This window comes from Crocodylus siamensis, chromosome 7, assembly GCF_052110815.1.
Source record: "Crocodylus siamensis isolate JL-2025a chromosome 7, ASM5211081v1, whole genome shotgun sequence".
NCBI lineage: Eukaryota > Metazoa > Chordata > Crocodylia > Crocodylidae > Crocodylus > Crocodylus siamensis.
This window is the reverse complement of record NC_143401.1, coordinates 2,636,431-2,661,237: the sequence shown is the minus strand read 5'-3', so window position 1 is coordinate 2,661,237 and position 24,807 is coordinate 2,636,431. Positions and strand designations below refer to the sequence as shown.

The following is a 24,807-nucleotide window of genomic DNA, read 5'->3' as shown; positions in this document are numbered from 1 at the left end:
GACATAGGGATGATGGTATTGTAATAAGCGATGACTTAAACAAAGCTGAAATGCCAGTCCCCATCCAGCATTATATATAGGCAAGAGCAATGGGGAGAGTTGTCAGATTTGTCCTTTCTCTGGCCACAACATCGGGGAGATGGAGGGAGAGGGAGAGAACAGAAGAAAGACTTAACAAATTCAGCATACGCTCAAAGGAGAAAAATCCCTTTGCCTCCCGCATGTAAGAAGGATATTTCTGCCCCAGGGCTGAAGAACATGGGCTTATATAACATATATTTGTATCCCTATCTGCCTGGCAATGGCCGGCAATGACATTACATAAATAACACCAGCACTTGTGGGCTTTACAGGATTATTTTGTTACAATCTTTCTAGGAAAAAAAATGAATGCACAATGTTAATACTTAAGCCTAGATGTTCCCCTTTCATTTCTGATTAAGCCGGTCCGTGATGGATGGATTCTGGTGCTCAGGGGAGTGGTGGCAGGCGGCCCTCTCTGAAGCACAGATAGGTCAGGCCTGTAGGACAAACAGCTGGAGAAGAGGCTGCCCAGGTCTGTGCCGGGATTGGGAAGCGAGTTAATGGCCTGGGTGGATCAGCAGGTGGACCCCGCTCTTGTTAGATTTAAAGAGGAACTGGGGAGGCAGGCAATCTGCGGTGGAGCATAATAACAGGACGACTGTATTCAGCTCCAGCTGTGTGGTCCTGTAGACTGCTCCAGCTGTGTCCCCCAGCTGTGCATTCCCTGCACACGGTGAGGTGTGCAAGGTGCCTAGAGTCCCAGGTCTGCAGGTGACACACTGCTCCAGAGGGCTGTGCCACACAACACTCCAGGTTTGCATTTGCAGCAGCTGAGGGCAGACACTTTGAAAGGTCATGCCACATGTCACTGGTTACGGTTACAAAACAGCAGCTTTACTGATCATGTCCTGTTAGCCGGTGGCTAACACAGAGAGACTAGAACTGACCAAACCTCCCCTCTTCAGCACCACAGCAATACTGCCAGTTCCTCTTCCAGTCCCCCACGCAGACGGCATACCCTCAAGCTTGTACCCAGCACACATGGGATGACATGTGTGGATTTCTTGGACTTCTTCCCTTCAGCCGTTCCAAAGACCTTTCACAAAATTGAGGCATTTTTTGTGGTACCAGCCTGGTTGTAACCAGCTTGTGCCATATTCATTTAAATAAAAAATGCCTCACCAAAAACTGCCCTGCTACACAGCAGTTGAAGAGGATGGATTGTGGATGGGGAGCTATTTGGTAAGAAGAGAAACTTCTTAAAGCTGAAGTTGTATGTTTTCGGAGAAGATTGTCTGGGCAGTCCTCTGGTTGTACTGTTTTTACCCTGAATGTTAATACAAAGGGAGAGACTAGCTTGACTTAAAACCGCAAGGCCTAAAAATCAGCATGAATCAAAGCTCTCTGTGCGTGCAGCATGGAAGGTGAGAAATATGGACTAACCTGGGATGCAAAGAAATTGTGCTCCTATACCTCATCTGCTGCCAGGGGGCAGTGTAAGAACCCGTCTAACGAATGATGCAGCCAGAGGCTCAGGCGCAGCAAAAGAGATTTTGGCAGTGACACAATGACAGAAAGGGAGTGGAGCAAGAACGTCAAAAAATGCAGTTCTGGAAAGAGAACAGAAGTAGGAGGAAATACAGGGTGTGGGAGTCAGGATCTAGACTAGGGAATGGTGTGAGGAAAACGGTCATTATGAAGTCAGGCCTGGAGTGTTTCTTTCAAAAGCCTGGATGTTGGGAAGGAGGGCTGGTTTTGTGGTGAGGCCTGTAACTTGGGGCCCAGGAAATCCTAAATCCTTGGCTCTAATCTTATTATTTCCCAAGAAAGATGCAGCGAAGGCTTCTCCTCCTGCCCTAAGTGGCAGGCCCAGGGAAGGAGCTGTGGGGCTAAACAAGTCCATTTCCCCACGCACATGTGCACCCACCATCTCGACTGATGCAGCCTTGCCAACCAAACCCCTGTTGCAGATCGGGCCACAATCTCCCTGGCTGCAGGGGTGATGAATGCCTTGGTGCTTGTGAGGCCTGTGGATGCTGCGGTGACAGCCCACAGCAACCAGGCAAGTCCTCTGATGGAGTTTCCTTCAGGGAGACGATGCTCGGGGTAGTTTTCCCTGAACCTAGCTATTGCCTTACAGCAACCCATGCCCTGACTTGGGGCAGGGAAGCCTTCTCCTTCCCCAGACCTCCTAACCCCAGCCACCCTGTCTCTAAAGTGGGGGGCTCCTCCTTACTAACGTAGCTTTGGGCAAGAGCCTAGTAGGGGCCCAAGAGATGGGGAGTGAAAGGAGGAGAAAGGGGCCTGGCTTGGCAGCATCAAACCCCAGTTTCTTGCCACCCGCACCCAACAGCAGGCACTGCATCGAGTTCCTGGCTGGACAGGGCTAGCGTGAAGGGCTCCCAAGGCTTGAGCCCCCACATGCCCCCCTCAGCCGCGTCTCTTGCTGATGGAGACGGCCACCAGTGAGCAGCCGAAGGAGGATTTACTGAGCCTGTATCGGAGCTGCCCCCTGCCTGGCCCCAGGGAAGAGGGGCAGGGGCTGCAGGCTCCCACAGGGTAGAGAATGTGCCCATTGTCTGTGCCCTGCACAGCCCCAGCTCCCTGCTGTGGGAATATCAGAGCCTTCCGCCTGGCTCACACGCCACTGCTTTGTCTCTCGTGCCAGTTCCCAGGGGGTGAGGCCACGATCCCCTGGCACTGGGCAGCTGTCCTCCACTTGCCTCCCACACAGCCACCTGCCATGGCTATGGCAGCAAATGCACAGCGTGTCTCTGGGGGCAGAGACGGGATTGCAGAAGAGCTGCTCAGACTCCTGGGGGCGGAGGCCGCTGGCTGGTGGGGGCGATTTGCAGGACTTCACGAAGGGCCCATTCCCTGACCACCTCAGGGTGCAGCCCGTGGGGCGTGGGAGAAGCGGTTGTGGGCCTGAAGTGTCAAGTCCCCGGGGTCGAGGGTAGGCATGATGAAGGGAGCCGCGTTGGGGGGTGGGAGCTGGCGTAGGGGGTACATTGGGCTCCCTTGTGTTTTCGACTGTTCCCAGAGAGTAGGCAATAAAGTGAGCAGAAGGCAAGTAACCCGCCCACTGTGATGGCAGTGCAAGGAGCTGGCCTAGCTAATATCTGGGGATCTCACAGCCCTTCATATCCATCCCCAAGCCCCATGTCCCTCCTGGAGCTCCTGCCTCTGCTGCAGGGCCAGACCCCCATGCCACAGGCTAGGGCAACTGCTTCCATTCATCAGATGGAGAAACTGAGGCACAAAGACAGGAAGTGACCTGCCTGAATCACATGGCGAGAACCCCAGAGTCCTTCCTTCCCTGAGGCACCCGCTCACACCACCACCGTGCTCTGGATCTATCAAGTGTCTCCATGGCTCTTTCACCCCTAAGTTTCTAGATCCAGGCTGCCAGCAAAGACAGGATGGGAAGGGGCCTTCTGGGCCATCAAGCCCCATCCTCTGTTCACAGACAACCATTTCCTGAAAGATTCCCGCAAATCACCACTTCAGAACCTTGCATACAAGGTACCAAACCAGGAGCAGCCTCCAGTCAAAGCAGAGGAGACGCAGGCATTGCCAAGGCCCTGTTTGCAACACCGGTGCTCGCACTACACTAAGACCTTCAGGTGGTACAAGGCAAGTGTGTGGTGCGACTAGGAGCAGCCCCAAGGGGCTTCTTAGTCTGGCACCGGTGCCCTGAGCCAGCCATGCCAGCTCATGGCTGAGGTTAGCATGGGTGACTAAAGTGCTTGCCGCTACAGTAGAGCAGGGAGGCAAACACCTGCTCCACCAAGTGCAAGCGGGAGGGAACCTCCATGTCAAAGCCAAGGATGCTGAAGGACACAGAGGCTTCCTGGTTTGATGGTGCCCACAAGTCCCTGGAGCTCTGTTTAGAGAGGAGTGATTTTTTTCCAGCCTTTACCCCCAAGCTGCAAAGGCTCCTTCTGATGGTTTTGCACCACTTGTGCTGTGTGAAGACATCCCTGCTCTCACCTGAGGTATGGGTGCCATGCTTTGTGCCCAGTGCTGCTGCGGGCTCCAGGCTGCTGCTGAGCTAGATGACTCCAGCTTCACATCCCTTTGGAAGTGCTCTGGGGTGGGAGGGCAGCAGGGACAGCCCGAGCTGACATCCTCCAGAGACCCTCCAGCTTCTGTAAAACACAAGCACCAGTCCCGGTCAGACAAGCAGACACCTGCCAAGTTGGGCTTGTGATATAAGAGCCTCAGAAATCTCTGAGGAGAAGCAGAACAACACAAACCCAGTCCCCAAGGGTGTTTCTGAGGCCTGACCCCAAACCCAGGACCAGTACACATCCCTGGTGGCTCTTGATCCCTGTCAGGCTCCCCAGGACAGGATGAGCAGCGTCTTTGGGGAAGCAGGGAGCCGAAGCCCAGGTTAACATCTGATGCCTTCTTGGACCATCGGAGGATTCAGCAGCTTTGAAGCAGGCCGAAGGGGAAGAAGGCTTGAGCTGGGTCCTAGCTGAGGGCTTGGTTTGCAGCCAGGCAAAGCCGAGGCTGTGCGGCAGGAGCTGCCAGTGCCCACTAGATGGTACTGTCGGGCTCTCTCAGGTGAGACTTCCCCAGGGAAGATCTCGGCTCCTGCCTGGGGCCCAGGGAGTTGGATTGGGCATGAAAGAAGGGAGACAGGAGAAAGGGACGGGAGAAGGCAGAGAGAAAGAGTGAGGAGGAAGGAAAACTAAAGAAAGGACAGAGTGAAGATATAAGGAGAGGAGGAAGCAAGGTGACAGAGACACTCTACTGTAAGATCCAGTCTACTGCTGGCAGGGACTGCCTGTCTCCTTCCCCTACGCATGCTGCTCCCGAGCACCACATCCCTACAAGGGCTGCTGGCCTGGATAGCTGCATATGGAGCAGTGATCTGGAAAACATCCCTCCAGTGTTTAGGAGGAGCAAAAAGCTTCTGAGTCCAGGCCCGGACACCCCTCCCACCCAGGAGACATGTGCATGTGGGCTGCAACCTTCCAGAGCACGGGACTCAGAGCTGAAAACAACGGGGGGCTATCTTTTCAGATCACCCACACCCTGTATTGGCTCCAAGTCAGCCCAGGGCTCATGATCCCCCTCCAACGTCACCCCCACCCTTTACCCTGGGGCTGTCTGCCCTGCTCCTCACACTGGCTGCCAGGGTGGATCTGAGCGAGGCTTTCCTGGAGCAGGACTCGAAGTGGAGGATGGAGAACCAGGTTTCCAAGGGTGTGCTTGAGAGCAAGGCTAAATGAAAGCACATGCCCCCTGTTTGGGCCAGGCCAGCACTGGTGAGTCACAGGCTTCATGGGGTGAGGAGAGCAATGATGGGACACAGCAGAGCCAAGAGTGTGGGAAAACTGAACACAGCCCCTGGTACTGAGAGCCAGCAAGAGAGATGCCGGAAGGAGCCTGGGATCCATCCTTGAGGCACGGGAGAGAAAGCCTAGAGAGGAGGGCTTCTTTAAATCCCTAGCAGGAGAAAGCCAAGCAGAGGGGTGCTGGAAAGGCAGTGCAGACAGGCAGGATGCCCCCTTCCTTGTTCAGTGCTCCAAGGAAGTGACTCGCTGCTGCTTACCATGGGGAGACCCAACTGACCTCTTTTGTTATCGGTTTGTAAGCCTTGGCCCAAGCAGGATGAGGTCCCCATTGCGCACCCGACCCTGCAGAGCTCACAGGCAGTACCAGGAGGGGAAGGGGCAATGACCCACTCTCCTTCACGGTAAAGGCAGGTCAATAAGAGAGCCAGGATTGGCACCCAGCTCCTCTAATGCATGCAGCAGTTCCCAAACGCTGATAGATTGTGCACCACCAATTTCAAACGATACCTGAAGTACCACCTGCACATTTTTCAGTTCAACTTTTAAGTACCACCAGCAAATTTTTGTCATATGAAGCAATCCTCATAAGTCTGTTGAAGCATACCACTGACAGGTTGTGGTACCCATACCACAGATTGGGAACCGCTGCCCTAGTGTCAAGGCTACTCCCTCATCCTGACATGGTTCCCCGCCTCTCTGCAATCAGCACATGCACCTCCAGCAGGGTCCACAATACGCTGTGGAGTTCACTGTGTATCTCTCGCTGCAGAGACGGTACTTTTGGCTGTGGAGTTACAGGGATCTTGGCTCTCAGGATAGGTGGAGCTGTGATGCAGGAATATCAGTCCGTGGAGGTTTTCCTCTGTTTATCTCCACCAGGTTTCAGGTTGTGAGAGCATGGAAAGTTCAAGCTGTGGGCTCCCTCCCCACACCTCCTTCGCTTTGAGCAGGGACTGCCAGTTCTGTTCTGCAGGAAGCCGCCGAATTTATATCGGATGTCATCTGTGTGATCCTGATGCTGGGGAACAGCTGGGCTGGCTCCCAAGCCATGGTAATGGTTATCAGAGTGCTGGATGTGGCAGGCAGCGCATTGCTGAGCGGTGATATAATGTGGCTCAGGTCCCAAGCCACAGCCACTGGCAGGGGCATTTAGCCACACAAGAAGCACAGGAGATGCACGGTGCCTGCAGCGCCATTATACACTGGGCTTAGAAGCAGATGTTGCAGACATGGCAGACCTGGCCAGGCAGGTGGGACTGGATACCCAGAGACCTCCCCTTGCACCCAGCCTCCTGGTCTATATGGAGCTGGCTGCATGCACAGGGGGTCAGGGTTTGGCAGGACGCTGATCCCAGGGCACGTTTCAAAGCTTTGGTTGCCGGGCCCTATGTCAGGGGACTGAGGGCATGTGCCAGCCTGGGCAAGGCTTCCTAGAAGAGGGCACCTGTTCCATCAGGGTGGAAGAGGCCAGACCCAGGAAGGACTCTGGGTCCCAGCCAGGCAGAAGGGTTGGTAGAGAAGGTAACCATTTTTCATGGGGTGCAACCAAGGCAGTGGCCCAGGGCCCCCGTAGGCTGAGTGATACCTCTCATGCATGTGTGAGTGGGAGGAGGGAGAGACCCACACCTTAGCACCTGCCAGGGGTGACCCCGGGCCCACTCCACCCCTGCCAGCAGGATGGGCGGTAGAAGCCCTTACTGGGACGCAGTCTAGATAAGGCCTGGCAGCAGGTCCTTGGTTTGGTTTGAGTCCAGTTGACGCAGAACTGGTTTACTGAATGAGTCAGGCCCTAAGGAAAGGGCTGGCGCTCTGTGCCGTTGGGAGCTCTGTTTGGCATGGAGGCTGATGAGTTGGCCAAACCGCTGTCCAGTGGGCTACGGTTCTCGGGCAGAACGACAAGCAGAAGCAAAGGCTAATTAGGAAAAGCTCAACAGAGGGTGAATTAGAAACGCTCCACTGGTTGCATAAATGCTGTGAGGAACGGTGGTAGCAGCGCGCATTCCCACACCTGCTGTGAGCAAGACACGTACTGCCCTCGTGCTCCATCGAAGCCATCATGTGAGAGGTATGTCATCCAGCAAGCATGTGAGGCTTGTGGTAAATTGGCATGTCAAGCCACATTTTGGTGTCCAGATGCACGTCGGGTGCCTTCCTCATGCTTTTCTACTGCTGCAGCGCTGACTTCAAGGCAATTGTTCTCGGCTCTCTCAAGCTACCATAAAATCAAACCCCATCTGGCTTCTGCCAGAAAAAGGAAACGAAATAAAGGGCTTGACAGAAAACTCCCCTCCTTAAATGCAATTTGCATGCCCGGTCAGCCGTGGCTTTGCTGAGGAAACGGGCGCTCTGGAGCACTATGCTGAAGGTAACAACCCGCTCCCGCCCGGCGAGAACCTCCACCAAGGCCTCCCACTAGAGCCCTTCCTGGTCTCTTCCTGGACCCCCACCAGCTAGATCAGCTGGGGGCAAATATTTTCCTGAAGACCAAATGTTGGGAGGAGGGTTTTAGGCTCATGGTAATCGTGCACTCTGCTGGACTTACGGTACAGAGCAGGGCTCTGCGGCTTCTCAGTGGCCGAGTCCCACACCTCGCATGGGCCACACACCACGTGGACCACAAGAGTGCAAGCCAAGGTCCTACCCATCCCACCCTGCGTAATGCCCAGGGGCAGCTGCGCGAGACCCGACCTGGCACGAAACTAATTGGCCCGCAGGCATCAGGGTCCACCTTGTCCCGGCCTCTGTACGAGCGGCGGGGAACTCTGACAAGCATGGGGGTGCATTGCCTCCTGGCTTCTGCTACTGCGTCGCCTTCTGCTACCGAGGCCAGGTCCGAATGGCATTTCCCTGTTGCTGTTAGTGTTGGGCCTGACCTGGGCACCAGTCCCAAGTTTCTTTGTACCCTGGGAAGACACATTCTGGTCTGAACTCCAATACATGGACAAAACTGCTCCTAGCAGAGCAGACTCCCACACGGGACAGGAAGCTCCCCAAAGTCCCCCTTGGTGACTCCACAAAGTCAACAGATTCCCTGATCTCTGAGAATCTGGTGAGGTCAAATCCCCGTCCCAGGGAGGCCCCGTGCCCCACACTGGCTTCTAGCCCCTCCTGGCACCCTGACAATATAGCTTCTGCCAGACAACCCCAGGTCCCACATCAAGGTTGGAGGCTCAGAGGCTTGATTATTGCAATGTCCTTCTCTGGTCTTGGCCCTGCTCATGCCCATCCAGGAAGCCAAGGCAAAGACCATTCTCCCAGCCCACTGCTCTGACCAGGTTTTGTCTCTGCATCCCGCCAGCTGGCTCCCCTCTCTGGCACTACTGACCCAAGCTACTTGTCTTTTCTTGATGGTCCTTCCTGACTTCTTCGCTATCAGCTCTCGCTCTGTTCTGCAAAACTGGTTCATGCCTCCAATCAGCCTCTGTGCTTTCTCCTATGCAGCCTTCACTCCTAGGAGCAGGTCCCCAGCAATGGCCACCCCGCTACTTAATGCGCTGTCCCCTGCATACCTTCACTGGCTGAGACCGGAGGGCAGTCAGACTGGCATGTGCTGAGACCGCTGACCGTCACACTGACCAGCACTACCGCATTGTCTCCCTGTACCTGCCTGTGCCCGTGTTCAACCTGCCGTCTCTCGTCGCACACCGTAGGTGCTCCGGGGCAGGTCCCGTGCCCCTGCTCGGTGTTGGTGCAGTAGTGCAGAACCCTGCCTGGGGCTGTTAAGCAATGCTCAGTGCAAATAACAAGTCACAACTTCCCCATCGGGTCCTGCAGCACTTGGGGTGTGCGGAGAACAGCTGAAGCTGGGAGCCTTAGCTGCAACCTGGCCAACCCTTCCCCATCCTCTGTCTCCAGCTTCTGGTTCCTCATGCCTCCCTCCGACTGTTTTGATGGGCATAGCTCTACAGGCCTCAGGCATAGCAACTGCAGCCAAGGCCACGGGTCTGTGAACAGGGCAGTGCCCACCCAGGGGGCAAGGACAGGGGTTACGATGGCAGGCTGGGCTGCAGCCCTGCTGCTGATGAAGTATTACATGCCTGTTTCTGCTGCCTCTGTTCATCTGTCTTTGCCCTGCCACGCCACCCTCCCTCCAGCTGTGTTATTGTGCTTAAGCTCCTCTTGTGCTAGTTCCTCTTCCCTGACTAAGCTCCTTAAGCCACTGATCTGGTTAAACCTTAGAAATTAGTTTGTTTTACCCTGAAAGTTAATGTACCTCATTCACCGGCCTTCCTGCTCCTGGCGTAGAACCTGGTTTAGCCACTTCACCCCCTGCGGGACTGACCTGCACAACATGTCTTCAGCCATGCAAAGGTAAGGTGGCTCCCAGGGCAGCAGGGGACGTGGCTCCCACTGCAACAGGGTGGGTACAAACCAAGCAGCCGCACATCAATATATGAGGGAGGTGTGGGGGCAATGGAAAGTTCCCAGTGCCAATGTAACGCCCTCCCCAGAGCAGGCAGCACTGTATCCTCCCCTTTGCCCTTTATTGAGGTTGATGACCCTGCCACAGTCTCATATACCAGAGCTGGGACTTTCAGATGAGGCTTCTGAGTATAGACCCAGCAGTCCCAGATTTCCCTTGTGCTTCCCTGCAGAAGGCCTGAGGTTTGCTGCCTGCTGTATGCTTACACCCATGGGTCATTATATCCCATTAGTAGGGGGCCTGCCTGTACAGGCCTATCAGGGAAATGGTCCCACTCCTCAGCTCTGTGGCAGGCTCCTCTGGGTACCCTACAACACTTGGCTCTCAGCTCTAGGCTCTCTGCTTCCCCCTGCCCGCTCCCCTGTGCCTTGGCAGAGCTGATCTGGGGAGTTGAGCGACTTTTCTCCTTCCCGTAATGCACACGCTTGTTTGAGAAGGGAAGTGCAACGCTCAAACCCCGCGTTCCCCCCGCTGAGCAGGGTTTTGGGAACTTCGATTCTTGCCGTCGCTCTCATTCCAGGAAGAGCGAACAGCAGCATCCTTCCAGCAGCACGCAGCCCTCAATGCAGCGGCTCTGAGCCCTGGTCTGAGCCGAGAACCGGTGATTTTCCAGCATTCAGAACCGGCCCAGCCTTGTCCCCTGCCCTGAGTATTTCGCTTAACACCCTTGAGGGCATCTCTTAGAATAGTAGCTGCGCCAGGCAGTCAGGAACTGGATGCCTATCTATTTCAGTCTGGCTGCCCTAATGCAGCCACACTCCCCTGCTCACGCTGTGGCCAGCCAGCCCCTTTCAACAGCCTAGAAGTGGTTTACATTATAGGCATTAGCGCCTGTTGGCAGGAGTTGCTGCCTCGTCCGGAGGAAATGCTGATGCCAAGAACTAGGAGCTTCACCAGCAAAGATGGTTCTTATGAACAGAGGGGTAGGGGGCCTCTGCCCCCCCCCCAGCTCCCAGGAATGCGAGACCGCTGCTGACGAAGGGAGGCAGAACCATACGGAGAAGCAGGAGGATGACATAAAGACGCTGTGAGTCCAGGGGCAGCAGATGCTTCTGCTTCAGTGTCGTGCCTGAGACGACAGATGCCTGCAGCGGTGGGGTTAGCTATCCTGCAGCCTCACCTGGACGCCCCAGTCACAGGAATGCAGAGCAGAAAGGGCCACCAAGACTCGGGGTTCACAGGCATCGGTCACCCAAGGATCTCCCGCATCACGTCTTTGAGTCCTCCCCACACAGTCATAAGGCCCTAGGTCTGAAACCCTCAGGGCACCCTGATGTGCCACAGGCAAAAGCAGGGGAGAGAAGGATGCTGCCAGTGCAACAATAGGGAAATGCTCAGAGGATCCTAGGAAAAGGAGGAGAAAACAACCCCCCAGCCTATGCCAATCTGTCCCTGGGGGGAACTGCAGCTGTGCCCCTCATGGCCAGGCACTGTACAGACACAGAGCAAAGGGATGACCCCCTGCCCTGTGAAGCCACATGTAACCTAGGTGTGAGAGGAAAAATGCCATTGCACACAAGGGGCTGGGAAAGTGTGACAAGGAGCAGTGTGACCCTTTCGCTGGCTGCCCTGGGAGTCTGGCTGGCCCCGAGGGCTCACGTACAAAGCCAGTGCAGCACACGCAGATTGAGAGGCCTTGTCACCAGTGTGAAACTCAGCTCCAACACAGCACGTGTCCACACTCAGCACAGTTAGCCAGGAGTGCTGGCTGTATCAGCAGGCCTGGGGGCTTTCATCCTTCAAGACAGATGTCAAGCTGTCACCAGGTTCAAGGAAGGATTTGTTCCCCTCTCCTGGGGCGCTGTTCCTTCTCAAAGTGCACGGCACCATGCAAAGCCAACCACCCACGGTCCTTTTTCCATGGCACCAGCTGCTCAGGCAGCACGCACAGTGCCCTGGCTTGTTCCAGGGTGCACAGATATGAGTGCAGCTATGCTGCCTTGGTGGGGTGGGCAGGAAGACAGGGTGCCAAGGAGAAAAAGGAAGCCTGTATAAAAGAGCAAGGAGTGTGCATGTGTGTGTGTGCATATGTGCGGTGGGAACTGGGACAGAGGGTGTGAGCAGGAAGGCAGGCTCGTCTCTGGCCCTGCCGGCGCTTCCCAAACAATAGCGATTCAAACACCCAGCTAAGCACAATTCCCACTCTGTTCAGCAGCAGCAGAGCTGAAGCATGGTTCAGGCTGGCTATTGTTAGTGAGACTCAGCTGCATTAGGACAAGTGCATAGGAAGGCACATGCTGACTGGCTAAACCTCGCCATGGGTCAGGCTTGGAGCTCTGCTGAATGAATCTGAGGAGGTTCCTGGCTCTGGGAGCCTCTGCCTCTGGGTTGTCCATTGGCTCCCATGCCTTCCCAGTAGCCTCGCGAACAGGAAGGGATGCCGCAGAGGAGCTAAGGGACACAGACATCAGGAGTTCCCTTGCTAGGCTCTCCCTAACCCTCCACAGCCTGCCATCACCAGAGTTGTAACTTGTCCCAATCACTTGCTCATTAAGGGCTTTAAGCAGCAATTGTTCTCTGAGCAACAGCATCATGACCCCCCCGCGTGCCGCAGCATGTGGACAGCTGGTGGTGTTTGCAGCAAGGGGCAGTCCCTTGGAAAATCCCAACTTTGGTTTAAAAAACATCACATGATCCTTAAAACTAACTCTGGAGGGCTTTTCCTCCTTGATGGCCTTCTGGCCACGGAGCTCCTGGAGGTCACAATTTCAGGCTTTTCTCTGCACAGCTTTATTTCGAAGGTGAATCCCGGGTCTCGTGGGCTTTCGGATCTGATCCTGCCTCTGAGCGAGGCGCCTACCTCCCGCGCAGCGGCTGGGCCCGTTGCCTCGAGTTCCCGAGTGCTTGCAGCAGCCAAATTCCTCGCAAACAGCCTCGGCACCTCTGACGTGTGCACGGAGTGAGGCTGGGGACTATATCAGTCAGTGACAGGCAGGAAAGGAATGTACCCGGGAGCCAAGCAGTGGCCCCTCTCGCCTTTTCCCCTGCACCTCTCCTCTTATGGAGAGGAGCACAAGGGTGGCGTGTGGGGGAGCTGCCGGAGCCACTCCAGTTATGGAGAGGCGGGCTGGGGAAGCCCTCTCCTGCTTGTGCTGTCAGCCTGTACTGAGCTTGGCCAGGCCCCCGCGAGCCTTTCAGGTCTGTTTAATGTGGGCTGGGGAGTCCAATGCATCAGTCCCAGTGAGTGATGCTTGCTCTGCCCATCTGAAGGGGGGGGAACTTTGCAAGCCTGTGTCCCAGCTTGACCCCGCTGCCCCAGAACCGCGGTGTGGGCCTGAGCCTGGGTGCTCAAGTCCAGATCCAGATCCAAGCAGGCTTAAAACCGCAGGTGTTTCTGAGCAGGCCTGGTCTGGCTGTGGCGCTAGGTTTGTGCAAGGGTCCCACCGCTGAGATGCAGCACTGGGTTGGGGCCCCGCAGCTCCCTAACAGCTCGCAGCAACATGCTTGGATTTGTAAGAAGGCATGAATGAGTCAGCTGGGATCGCAGGGGCGAATTCCGGTTGGCCAGGCGTCATTACCCCGACACGGTTGTTTAATTAGGACGCTGGGTTTAACATCCTGACTCCTGCAGAGTGTGTCCAACGGCACCCCCAGGGACATGCAGCTGTGGCCTCTGTTTTACATGTCCTGCCTTATGCCTTGTCTGGACCTTCCGGCAGCCCAGCCCGCCCCCCTTGCACTGATCAGTAACAGCCTGGAAAGAGGAATGCTCCTCTACCCCATGTCCCGCCATACCAAGGTGTCTCCCAGCCAAAGGCTAACCAGGCCAACACAGCTGAGCTCACGAAGCCTAATGAGATCACTGCCGGAGGTGCTATGGCTGCAGGTCCCACAGAGAGAGTGTTTCCGGTCATCAGGTCTGCTTCCACGGAATCAGGGTAAATGAACGGCGGGCGCCAGAGTGTGTCAGCGCAAGGGACATGAGCAGGAGCCAGGCGCTTTACCTGGAGAAGGAGCTGACAGCGCATCGCATGAGGCACGGCCCAGACCTGAGCGTGCAGCTTCATGGTGGCAGGCACCCTCTGTACTGTGCACCAAGGGGTGTTGCCCGCGCTTGTCCCAATCTGGCAGCCTGTAGCCAAAGCCCTCAGCAAGCCCAGCTGGGACCGACTGTGCAGAGGAGCTGAGCTCCCGGCTGAACAGCTGCAGAAGGACCGTGTTTTCACAGCAGGGTCTGGCCCCGCTGCCCAGAGCTGCTCGACAGCCGCCCCTGCCTCCTTCACCTCTTTGACTGCCCCTCTCTGCCTCCCTTCCGCATCTCGCTCCCCTTCTCCGTTGCTCCTCCCTTCCCCATTCTCTCTATCACTCTCCCTTTTTACTCTTTTCCTTCCTTTCCTAGCTACCCTCCTTCTCCCTCCCCCACTTATTCCTTCCCCTGCTTTTTATTCCCTCTCTCTGATCTGAGTCACTGATCCTGCTCCTGGTCCATGCGCAGCAGGCAGTTGGGAGGAAAAGAGCTACTGGCAGCAGAGGATTTGGGTTTCTCCTATAGCTGCTTTGAAGCAGAAACCCCGATAGTGGGGAGGGGTTCCCTGTACAGAAAGGGCTTCTGGGGAGCATCTACCTGGCGGGCTCCTGGAGGGGCTGCCTTTACTGGGTGTTGACCAGGGAAGAACTATCCCCTTCATGGTAGGTATATCAGGCAGCAGAGGCTCTGCCCCGAGGTACCACACAAATGGCATGACTGTCTTGGCCCTGCCACTCAGCTGAAGGAAAGTCTCCAGGGACCTGTGGGCAGTATAGGGCTTATGACACTCAATGTCAATCCCTACCATCAGAGGGAAGTGATAGCTCAACACTGTGGCCTCCTGCTTACATTAGTGTTTGTTCCCATTATCTGACTGAAGCATCAATCAGGGGATCGTTGTTGTGACAGCTCCGCTGCACGTCATAAGCAAGCATGGATGTCGACTGGGCTGCACCCTGAGGCGTGGCATGAAGTGGGTGGCTGGCTCGTTATGAAGATGGAGAAATACTTTGAAGAAAACCCCAAGAAGTGCTTGCGCTGAGTTTTCCTTGATATAATTGGCCTGGTCTCACCTCACCCCATTCTGACACCTAATTCTCTCTGACCTGCTAGGCTGAAGGTCAAAGCCTCTCCCCAGCTGAAGGTCGGCTTCCAAAATTAAGTCGTGGGTAGGCCAGTAAGAGGTGCTTAGGCTGTGAGTGCACGGAAAGGCATGTGAGCATTGGGATGCCGAAGAACCAGGTCTAAACCCAGCTCTGCTGCATGATTTCAGGTAAATCACATTGCCTCTAACTGCCTCAGTTTGCTCATCTATAGAAGGGGGACAGCCACATTCTACTTTGTAAATCATTGAGGATGGAAAGCACCACCTAAGCTTGTGTCTACACTGGAGTGTAGGGTAGATGTATGCATGCTGGCTAGCTTGAGTGTCAGTAGCAGTCTAGCCATGGCAGCTTGGAGCAAAACATGGCCTGTAAATCTACCCAGGAAACTGGGAAAACGCTCAGATCAGAGGTGCCAAGTATGTGGGGGCCTGAGAGCCCTGGCCCCCCTTGGGAAGAGGACTGTCCATCATCTTAGGTGCTCCCAGTAAAAATAAAAATTGGTGCCTATACTCAGGTACTTTATCTATGCCCCATGCCTGTCTACACTGCACCGCACAGCAGTGTAGTGACTGCCATGTAGGCATAAAAGTTACATGCTCACTCACACTTCCTATGAAGGCTCTGTTGATCCGTGGTTGATGAGAAGAGTTAATTGTTTCAGCATGTTACAGCTTGTGAGCAGTAGGGACGCTGATGGCTGTTAACTGTGGAGATCGTGGAAATTTCTGTGTTATTTTTACAAAGAAGATGTGTGACTTGGTTCCCAGCCCACTCCTGTTGTATGTACTGTTATCTATTGGGATTTGTGTTTTTCCCAGGACAGGGAATGGAGAGATGGGTGTTGGTCACAGAGGCATGGCTGGGTAGGTGTGAATGAATTAGCAAGAACTGCCAATGTGTGAACACAGTTACTTTGGAGACACAGTGAAGAACCTGGACTGGACCGTTCATTCCTCATGATTCCCAGGCCATGGGCACTTTCCAAAATCCCCTTCCTCTGCCGGTTCTGGCCATGCATGAGTCATGTGAATGCAGCACAACTGCAACTGGAAACCGAGCACAGAGGGGACTCCGGCTCTCCTCACTGCAGGGGGACTCAGTCCAGGACAGGAGGGGGAAACAGTACTGCCATCATGCATATGCACATCAACTTGTCTAATTATTCTACCAGAAAGGCTCCCGTACTCTATTCCAGAGTTAGATGACACATACTGACCTGTTTGGAAACTGCTGTTCCGTGTCATTGCAAATACCTTGCTGGCTGCTTTACATCTGACCTAAACTCCTTTAAATCTGTTGGAAAAGCCAAGGTGAGAAGCAAAGGTGCTGAAGCCAGGGATCCAAGCTTGGACCTTGGACCTTTGTAAAGAGAGGGGAAAGGGACAGAGTTTAGCTCCAGGAAGAGGACATGCCCTGAGAGGCATAACACACCCCACGGAGCTGTGACTTATGCCTGGCAGGTCTTCTGGAGGGTTACAAAGAACCTGCTGAATGCTCTGACAACTTATTGCCCATCGGCCTGACCTCTATCCTGGGGAAGGTCCTAGAAAATATTATCAGAGAGACTATTCTTAACAGACTGGCCAATGACAACATCCTGAGGGACAGCCAGCACGGGTTTGTTGCGGATAGGTCTTACTTGACGAATCTAATTTCCTTCTACAACCAGGTGACCTATCACCTGGACAAGGGAGAGAAGATTGATATTGTATATCCTGACTTTAAAAAAGGCTTCGATCTGGTATTCTATGATCACCTCCTAGCAAAACTGGCCAAATGCAGCCTCAGTTTCAGCACAATCTGCTGGCTGGGGAATTGGCTCCACGGTAGGACCCAGAGGGTGGTGGTTGATGGAAGTCAATCGTTGTGGTGCCCCGTGACCAGTGGGGTCCCTCAAGGCTCTGTCCTTGGGCCAACACTATTCAACATCTTCATTAATGATGTAGACATTGGTGTCAGAAGCAGGCTGGCCAAGTTTGCCAACCACACCAAACTTTGGGGTAAAGCATCCACACCTGAGGGTGATCCAGGCTGACCTTGACAGGCTCAGGAAGTGGGCAGATGAGAACCTGATGGTGTTTAACACCAAAAAATGCAAGGTTCTCCACCTTGGGAGGAAAAACCTGCACCATGCTTATAGGCTCGGCAGTGCTACACTGGCTAGCACTAAAGACGAAAAGGACTTGGGGGTCATGACTGACCACAAGACGAACATGAGCCTGCAATGTGATGCTGCAGCTAGTAAAGTGAGCAACACACTGGCTTGCATCCACAGATGCTTCTCGAGCAAATCCCAGGGCGTCATTCTCCCGTTGTACTCGGCCTCGGTGAGGCCACAGCTGGAGTACTGCATCCAGTTTTGGGCTCCACAATTCAAAAAGGATGCGGAGAAGCTTGAGAGAGCCACGCGCATGATCAGAGGTCAGGAAAACAGACCTTACGATGACAGGCTGAGAGCCATGGGGCTCTTTAGCCTGGAAAAGCGCAGGCTTACGGGTGATCTGGTGGCTGCCTATAAGTTTATCAGAGGTGCTGACCAGGACCTGGGGGAACGTCTGTTCACCAGAGCACCCCAAGGGATGACGAGGTCGAACGGTCACAAACTCCTGCAAGACCGTTTCAGGCTGGACATAAGGAAGAACTTCTTTACTGTCTGAGCCCCAAGGTCTGGAATAACCTGCCAGCTGAGGTGGTTCATGCACCTACTTTGAACACCTTCGAGAGAAATTTGGATGTTTATCTTGCTGGGATCCTATGACCCCAGCTGACTTCCTGCCCTTTGGGCGGGGGGCTGGACTCGAAGATCTTCCAAGGTCCTTTCCAGCCCGAATGTCTATGAAATCTTAATAAAACCTCCACTAATCCTTTCCATTAAGGTTCCAGCTATCAATGACTTTTAAAGGGTTAATAAAATGTGACCAATTATATTTTATAACTATTATTCTTATCTGGCTGGTTGCCTGAGCTACAGCCAGGCAGCGTGGGGCCTGTGTTTGAGTCTCACACGATAGTCCTGCTTAGACCCTGCTCCACTCTCGGGGGGTGGGGGGGCATGTCTGGTTGCTAAGTGAAACACCTGCTTTCCATGGTTAGCAAGGAGATGGTGTCCCAGAGTTCAAGTGATGTTTGTGGCTGTGCTGGGAGACCTTGCTTAAGTAAAGGGAACACACCTTAGCAACCAAGCCCAGCCCTGAAGCCGCATTAGCGAATGCTAGGTTGTAGCCAGAGAAACTCTTTGAATCTTTATGGGAGTTTCTATGGTTGGCACTGAACTGTCACAGGGCAGCAACGAAGGGACAAAGGGAAGAACACAAACAGTACTTGGAGTGTAAAGACAAACTGGTGATGACTACAGTCACGCTAGAGTCCAACAAAAGCAATGCAGGAGCTCACATGGCTTGTCCTGGTTACGGCCCCACGTAGCAGCCATCTCTCCCCACGGGTGGGCAGAAGGTTTCAGAATAAAGCTGAATGAGGCCATTCAGACTTTAGGAGCAACAGGCTTCAGGCTCCCTGCAGACTCAGGCAGGTATCAGGTATGCTCACCTCCCATTTTCCAGTGCTTCTTTGAAGAAAATGAGATGCTGGTCTCATCAGACGCCCCTAGGCTCAGTTCCCAAATGCCGGCCATATCCTTCACATGTGCATACTGCACATCCCTAAAAACCCTTTGCCGACATGACCGCCTGCGCTCACAGAGAGCACAAAAAAAGTCTCTCCCTATGGATTAAGTGCAAAATATTATCTCCCAAGTTATGTCAGAAAGAGACAGTTAATTCCTAAGAGGCAGTTCACCAGTTACTGTTTACGCAGCACTCGGAAGCTGCCATGAGGCATAAGAAAACATGAGGAAAAACTGGGGTCTTTCCAAAAAACACAAGAGAAAAGGGTTACAGATGTCCCTTGCCAACATTCATGATTCACTACAGAGACCAAGACAGTAAACATAAATATTCAACTATTATATATTAAACCATTAAATATTAAACCATAGTCATGCCTAAAGTAGGGCATGAATAAGTTGCCAGCTGGCTACAGCGGGAAGGGACAGGCTACAGCCCCCTGGTGCCCACTCTCATGACTTTGCTGAGTACTTCAGCTCCTGGAATCCAGTAATTACAAGAGATTCTCTGTTTTCACGAGAAAAGCAAGTTACTCATGTTTCAGAGGAAAAGCTTTGGAGATGGGACCAATGAAGACTCAAAAGAGTAGGAGGCCAATGACAAAGAAGCTCGAAGCTAGTATGTTAAAAGCCTCCTGGGGGTTAAGTTATTCTTGTGATTTTTTTGGAGGGGTGGGTGGGAGCACTTGGGCTTGGCCTACAATCCATCTGCACTTTCAAAAGCCACTGGTTCTTGTGGGTGGTACCTTACAGAGGCCTGGATTGTCTGATCGGGTAGGGCCCCCCACCCAAAAATTAGGTCTTTCTATGTTGATGCAATCTGGGCAGCCCAAATCAGCAGCTCCTTTGGAAAATGTAGCCCCACATCCCTGCTGCAGTCCTTCCCATGGATCTCAACCAGAGAGGCCATGAACAGGGGGCCCTTTGACTTCCATGGGGGATGCAGCTGCTCAGAGCATCTTCGTGTCAAGCCCAAATGCAGGAGGGAGTGAGCTTGGCAGCATTTCTGGAGGATGGGAGCTCATACATTGTCCCCTTGGGGCACCAGGAGCATGAGAACCGTGACCCTTGCAAGCAAACAAAACAGTGGCCCTGAATTGAGCAGGAGGGCAGCTCCTGGGGGTCACATATTCCAGTAAACGCTGTGGCACACAGAGTACTGCATGCTGGACCTCTAATCTCCATCGCCGTCCCTGAGATGAGGATGGGCACTGGCTGGGAAGGGGCAAGGGCTGCAGCCCAGACACTTGTCTCCATGCGCACTCCCTGGTCAGTCACAGAATCCCATGTCCTGCACTCCTTCCTGGCCCTGGTGGATGTCCCGATGTTTTCCACAGCACAGTCACTGGTCCCCGGCCAGGACTAACACTTGCTGTGGTACAGACCTGCCGCCCAGCTAGGCGAGTCCATCACCCTGCCAGACATCCACAGTCCTGAGCCAAGAGAAACAGCTCCAACCCGGAAGGAAGAAAAGCACCACCCCGTAATGCCCAGGGGAACTGGAGCTCTGCAGCAGTACGATGGCAGTGACAGGAGCCTGCCAGAGCCACCTGCAGTGGCAGTGGCACGGCCTTCTCTGCCACCTTTGCCCTGCCTGACTCCAGCACAGAAGAGACCCATCTCCTGCCTCCGATGAGCAAACCTCCTTTCGTGGCATGTCTGCTCAGAGGGAGGTTGTGGTGTTAGAGGTGGCCATGGGGGCTCTCAGAAGGGTCTTTGCTAGTCCCGGCTGAGAGACAGCCTCCCCTACGCCACGGAGCTCCATGGGAACATGGCAGGCCCCTTACTAAGCTGCTCTCTAGATCTAACCAGGCCCAGTGCATACAGCCAGGCCATGCACAAGGGGCAGCTGCCATGGGACAGTGGTTTTTAACTGGTGGGCTGGGGGCTACTGCAGGGAGGCTGCAGACCCCTCAGTCATCCTGCAGCATCGCGCTGATGATCCTCCTGAACAGGTAGCAGCAGGCGGCATTGCTGAGAGGCAGAGCAGGGGCAGGGGAGGAGGTGCCTGGGGGTGGAGAGGGCAGGTACTGTTGGGCTGTGCAGAGGCTGGAGACAGGCTGCAGGGTAAAGATGGTCATTGTTCCAGGAGCCTGTGGGAAACCAAGGCCCCTCCGATTATTCTGGGATGTACCTGAATACCGGGGATGCTTATGCCAGGCTGGATGCAAAGCCTGGAAGGTCTGTGCATCACACCCAAAGCTCCAGAAGAAAGGGTGTGAGGGTTGGTCCCTCTCTCATGAGAAACAGGGGCAGGGAGAAAAGGGAAGCTGAGGGCAAACAGATGAAGTGCCTTATCTCTAACATGGCAGGACAAGTCCGTGGCAGAGCTCGGTTCACTTCCCAGCCCCTTGCCTTAGCCACTCACCCCCTTCTTGCTCCTTCTTCTGTTCCTGCTCCTTTCCCATTTCCTGGTCATAGGTTGCTCAGCCTCACATCCTCCCCACCACCACATGCCTGGGCTGTCACTGCAGCTTCAGTTCCCTACTCCCGCCGAGGCCACGACCCCCAGCTTTTGCAATGCCCTGCCAGCCCTGTGCTGATTTGAGCCCTGCCACGTGTCAGCAGCATGCCTCGGACACTCTTGGCCATTAACACTAGGAATCCTGGAATCTGAGCGTGCCACAGGCATGGAGGTCGGTGTGCTGGGGGTGTGAAGGGTGGGATGGGAGTAGCAAGCTGTGGCTACTATTCACTCGCAGGCTTTGGTTAATGGGGTCAGATGAGCAAAATGGGGTGACCAACCTATTCTGGGAGCTGAGCAAGAAACCGAAGAGTGTGGAAAACAAGCTTGAACCTGCAACAGCCTTTTGTGCTTTGAACCGGCCAAGAGAAAAAGCCCAGCTCCCAGTCCCTGCAGAGGGAAGGACTGAACGTACCAGACATGGCTGGGGCAGGCAAGAAGCATTCAGCGGGATCGGATAGCAGGCAGGTGAAACAGGAAACTCCTGGGTGATATCAGTAACCTCTAACGAGCCTCTGCAGCCTTCGGTCCACTGCCATCCAGCAGGTACGGGACAGCCAAGGGTCAAACACTATTAATAGAAAGAGGATGGGGGTGAGGGCAGTCAGGACCCAAATACCAGCAACGCTGAAACCTGCTGAGCCTGGAGTGCTTTAGGGAGGGACAGAGCAGGAATATGGTGGCTTTTGCTTTAAGTGGGTCCTTTTCCTCCTAAGCTGCTTCCCTTGGGTTTCTAGTTGATCCTTCTCCCTGGGCCAGGGCTGGCTTGATAATCACTTCTGTCCTGCACCTGCTTTCCCTGAGCTAAGGGGCAACTCAAGCTTCCTCCTTGGCCTCTGCCCATCTGCCTCCTGTCCAGTGGGCAGCAGCAATTGAGTTGCATGTGGCATCCTATCAGCTGGGCCTCCAGATCCCAGTACCTTCTGTCACAGGCTGACCCACCTTCTAGACCCAAGTCCTTGCCTTTCCCTTCCCCGCGCTCTCTCCTGCTTTGTCAGAGATGGAACAGGACAGGGCAGCAGATGCGTTTCTGTAAGGGCTGTCTGCAGCTCGATGTTTCTGCTGAGCTAGGAGGTGTTCCTGCTCTTCATATTTGTGTACTTCCAGCCACAGCCCCAAACCCCCTCACACTGCATCGTCACAGCCCAGCGTTACTATCCCCACTTTTCAGATAGAGAGACGAAAGCAAGGAGAGGGTGAAATGCAGACGGGGAAGGGATAAAGCCCCTTCCCCCTGCCTTTCTGTTATCCCCAAGGCTTGAAGCCACCACCTGAGCTGCATAAGTTGAGCAAAGAGGGATCCAGCGCCCAGAACTGCCATAGCGGCCGCTTTCCCCAGTGCTAGACTTGGCTCCGGCTCTGGGGTTGCCTACACTGAAGTCACAGCAGCAGCTGCAGCTCATGTGAAGGTCACTGAGCGAACGAGCTCAGGTGCCAACAGCAGCGTAGCATGGAGCAGGCTGCACAGCCTGCCCAAGAAGACGGGCAAACATGGGGTGCGTGCCCAAACGCGGGCAAACATGGGGAGCTAAGTGGTGCGTGCCCAAGCGCGTGGCAGTGACTGCAGCACAGATACACCCAGAAGCCACTCGGTCCTGCCAAGCAGCCTGGTGGAAGGGGCTGCCTGACGTGAGAACAGGCCCCTGCCTGTTGCGCCTGTGCAAGCCCGCTGGCCTCAAAGGGCATCTCTGAAACCAGAATTTGCCCCATTGTCTCCGGGGGTGCTAGGAGCTGTCCAAGCTCTTCCCCCCCATCCCTGACTAATCCCATCACTCATTCCTGTGGCCGAGCTCCCCAGCAGAGAGAAGAGCTGGTGACTAAGCCGCTGGGTGAGATCCCTGCACCTTCCCCCCACCGCAGTGCAGTTCTGCTGCCATCTGTACAGGGTGATCCCACGGCCCGGGAATGGGACAGACAAGATGAGCAAGGATTCCCCGTCACGTCCAGGGTGACACAGCCAGGGAGAAGATGGCTCCGTCCCACCAGCCACAGAGGAGGCCACGGAGAAGAGGCGGAGGTGGAGTGTCCCGGCCAGAGCAGACCCCCTTCTTGGGTCGGCTTAGTCAGGGCAAAGCTTCCCTCAGACACCCATCACTGAGGATGGGGCTGGGTTTGTTTTGGCACCCGAAAAAAAAAATCACTGTTCTCAACACAAAATAGAGAGAATAAAATCTGACAGCTCTGCTGCTTGTACAAACACATAGCTGTGGCTTGGCCAGGGGACTGGGCTGCTGAGATGGGCGAGTGGGGAGAGCCAAAGGGAGCTCCTGGTCCGTGGGGGGGAAGCCAGGAGGTCCCGCACTGCCATGCAAGTGGCCAGGGAAGGCAGCAGGAAAGGACTAGATGATCTCTGGAGGTCCCTTCCAGCCCTGCTTCTCTATGAATCTATGACTCACACATCCCAGCTTCTCTGGGTTTCTTTTGGCTGTGAAATCTTGGGGCCAGGGAACACCTTTTTGCTCTGTTACAGTACAGGGGTCTGGGCTTTTGGCATAGGAGGCTCTCAGCTGCATCCCTGCTGCTGCTGCAAAGTAATGCCCGCGGAGGGCAGCTCAGCTCCATCCAGGAAGCTCCAAGCAACCACAGTGTTGCTGTGGCAGAACAGATACAGGACCGGGTGTCTCTTTGCCACGGATGGTGGCATGTTTCTGTGCTTGGGTCCAGCAGGAGTTTCCAGGCCCAGTCAACAGTGTCCCCCTGCATTCATGGCTCTGTGAATTGGGTCCATCTGAGTCACGCATTCCTTGGTGTTCATCTCTCAGAAAGAGTGGGAACTTCAGTTGAGCACAATTCGGAGTCCCCATCTCATATAAGCAGGTTTGCACTTTCTTCTTTACCAGGGACCAGTGATTTGGAGAGAGGGGCAAGGATTTGGCCTATCCACAAGCCAAGCAAGACCCAAGGACCTGAGCCCCTTAACAGAAGGAGTATGGGAATCTCAGCAAGCCAAGCCCATGCACCCCAGTGTAAGGGATCCTCTGCACCCATGCACATCCCTACTTGCTACTGATGTGCATCTGGGTTGGGAGAATGCATAGGTGTGGCTCCTTCAGGACCTAAGCCCCCAGGCCACAGGGAGAGCTCAGTCGTGGCCGACGCATGGACCCCAGCCCCCTCGAGTGTCACCACCTCCAGGCCCTGAATGCCACTCCTACCCCACAGTGGTTTTGTGTCCCACAACTCGGCCCACGTGAGCCACGGGAACCGAAACTCCCCTTCTCTTTTTCACATGTGTTGCTGCTCTGCTCAAATATTTGTTTTGGAAGTGCTCCTTTACCCAGCTCCCCAGCCCTGCAGCCGGCGGAGTCTCCAGCAGGAAAGCTGCCTGCAAGCCAGGCACTGAGGATGGACCCTGTTCAAACCCAGAACTCCGCCTTGCTTAAGGAAAACAACATATGGCAGCGCTGTTCCTCATTAGCGCCGTCCTTCGAGCAGCCTCAGACAGACGGCATTGGCTCTGGCCTGTGCGGGGAGCAGGGGCTGCCTCTGCCTCTAACCCCTGGAGCTCCCTCTGGCCCATGTGAGGCTGAAGGCATCCAACCAGCTTCCAGGAGCCATCCCATGCCTGCCATACGCATCCTTCAAACCTCTTGGTGCCACATGCACTGAGGTCTGCGACGCTCTCTGCGAGACAAATCCCCACCTAGCCAGCCAGCAGTCCTGCCCTAACTGTGCAGCCTCATCCTCTTCTGCATCCTCTCCACCTCTCTGAAATGATGCGGTCTCCCCTTGTAAGAGCCCTCAAGTGCTGCTTGGAGACAGAGCACTCCTTAAAACAGGTGCTCGGACCTGCCTGGCAGGGAAGATTATCTGGCCCAGCTGGAAGGGGGCCTGGTGACTCCGGTCAAAGCAGAGAGAGCTCAATTGAGGGGGAGATGCAGGAAGTATAGTG

General features: G+C 54.7%; 1 protein-coding gene across 2 annotated transcripts in view; it reads right to left on the bottom strand.

The window, feature by feature from the left end:
- KDF1 (keratinocyte differentiation factor 1) overlaps positions 1-22,410 on the bottom strand; it is a 55,350-nt gene extending 32,940 nt beyond the window's left edge. For both annotated transcript variants that reach the window (XM_090057024.1, XM_090057025.1), the window contains exons 1-2: positions 21,331-22,410; positions 4,018-4,175 (exon numbers count right to left, since the gene is read on the bottom strand). The gene's annotated coding sequence lies outside the window, so the exon portion shown is untranslated. The remainder of the gene's footprint in view (positions 1-4,017; positions 4,176-21,330) is intronic.
- Between the last annotated feature and the right edge of the window lie 2,397 nt (positions 22,411-24,807).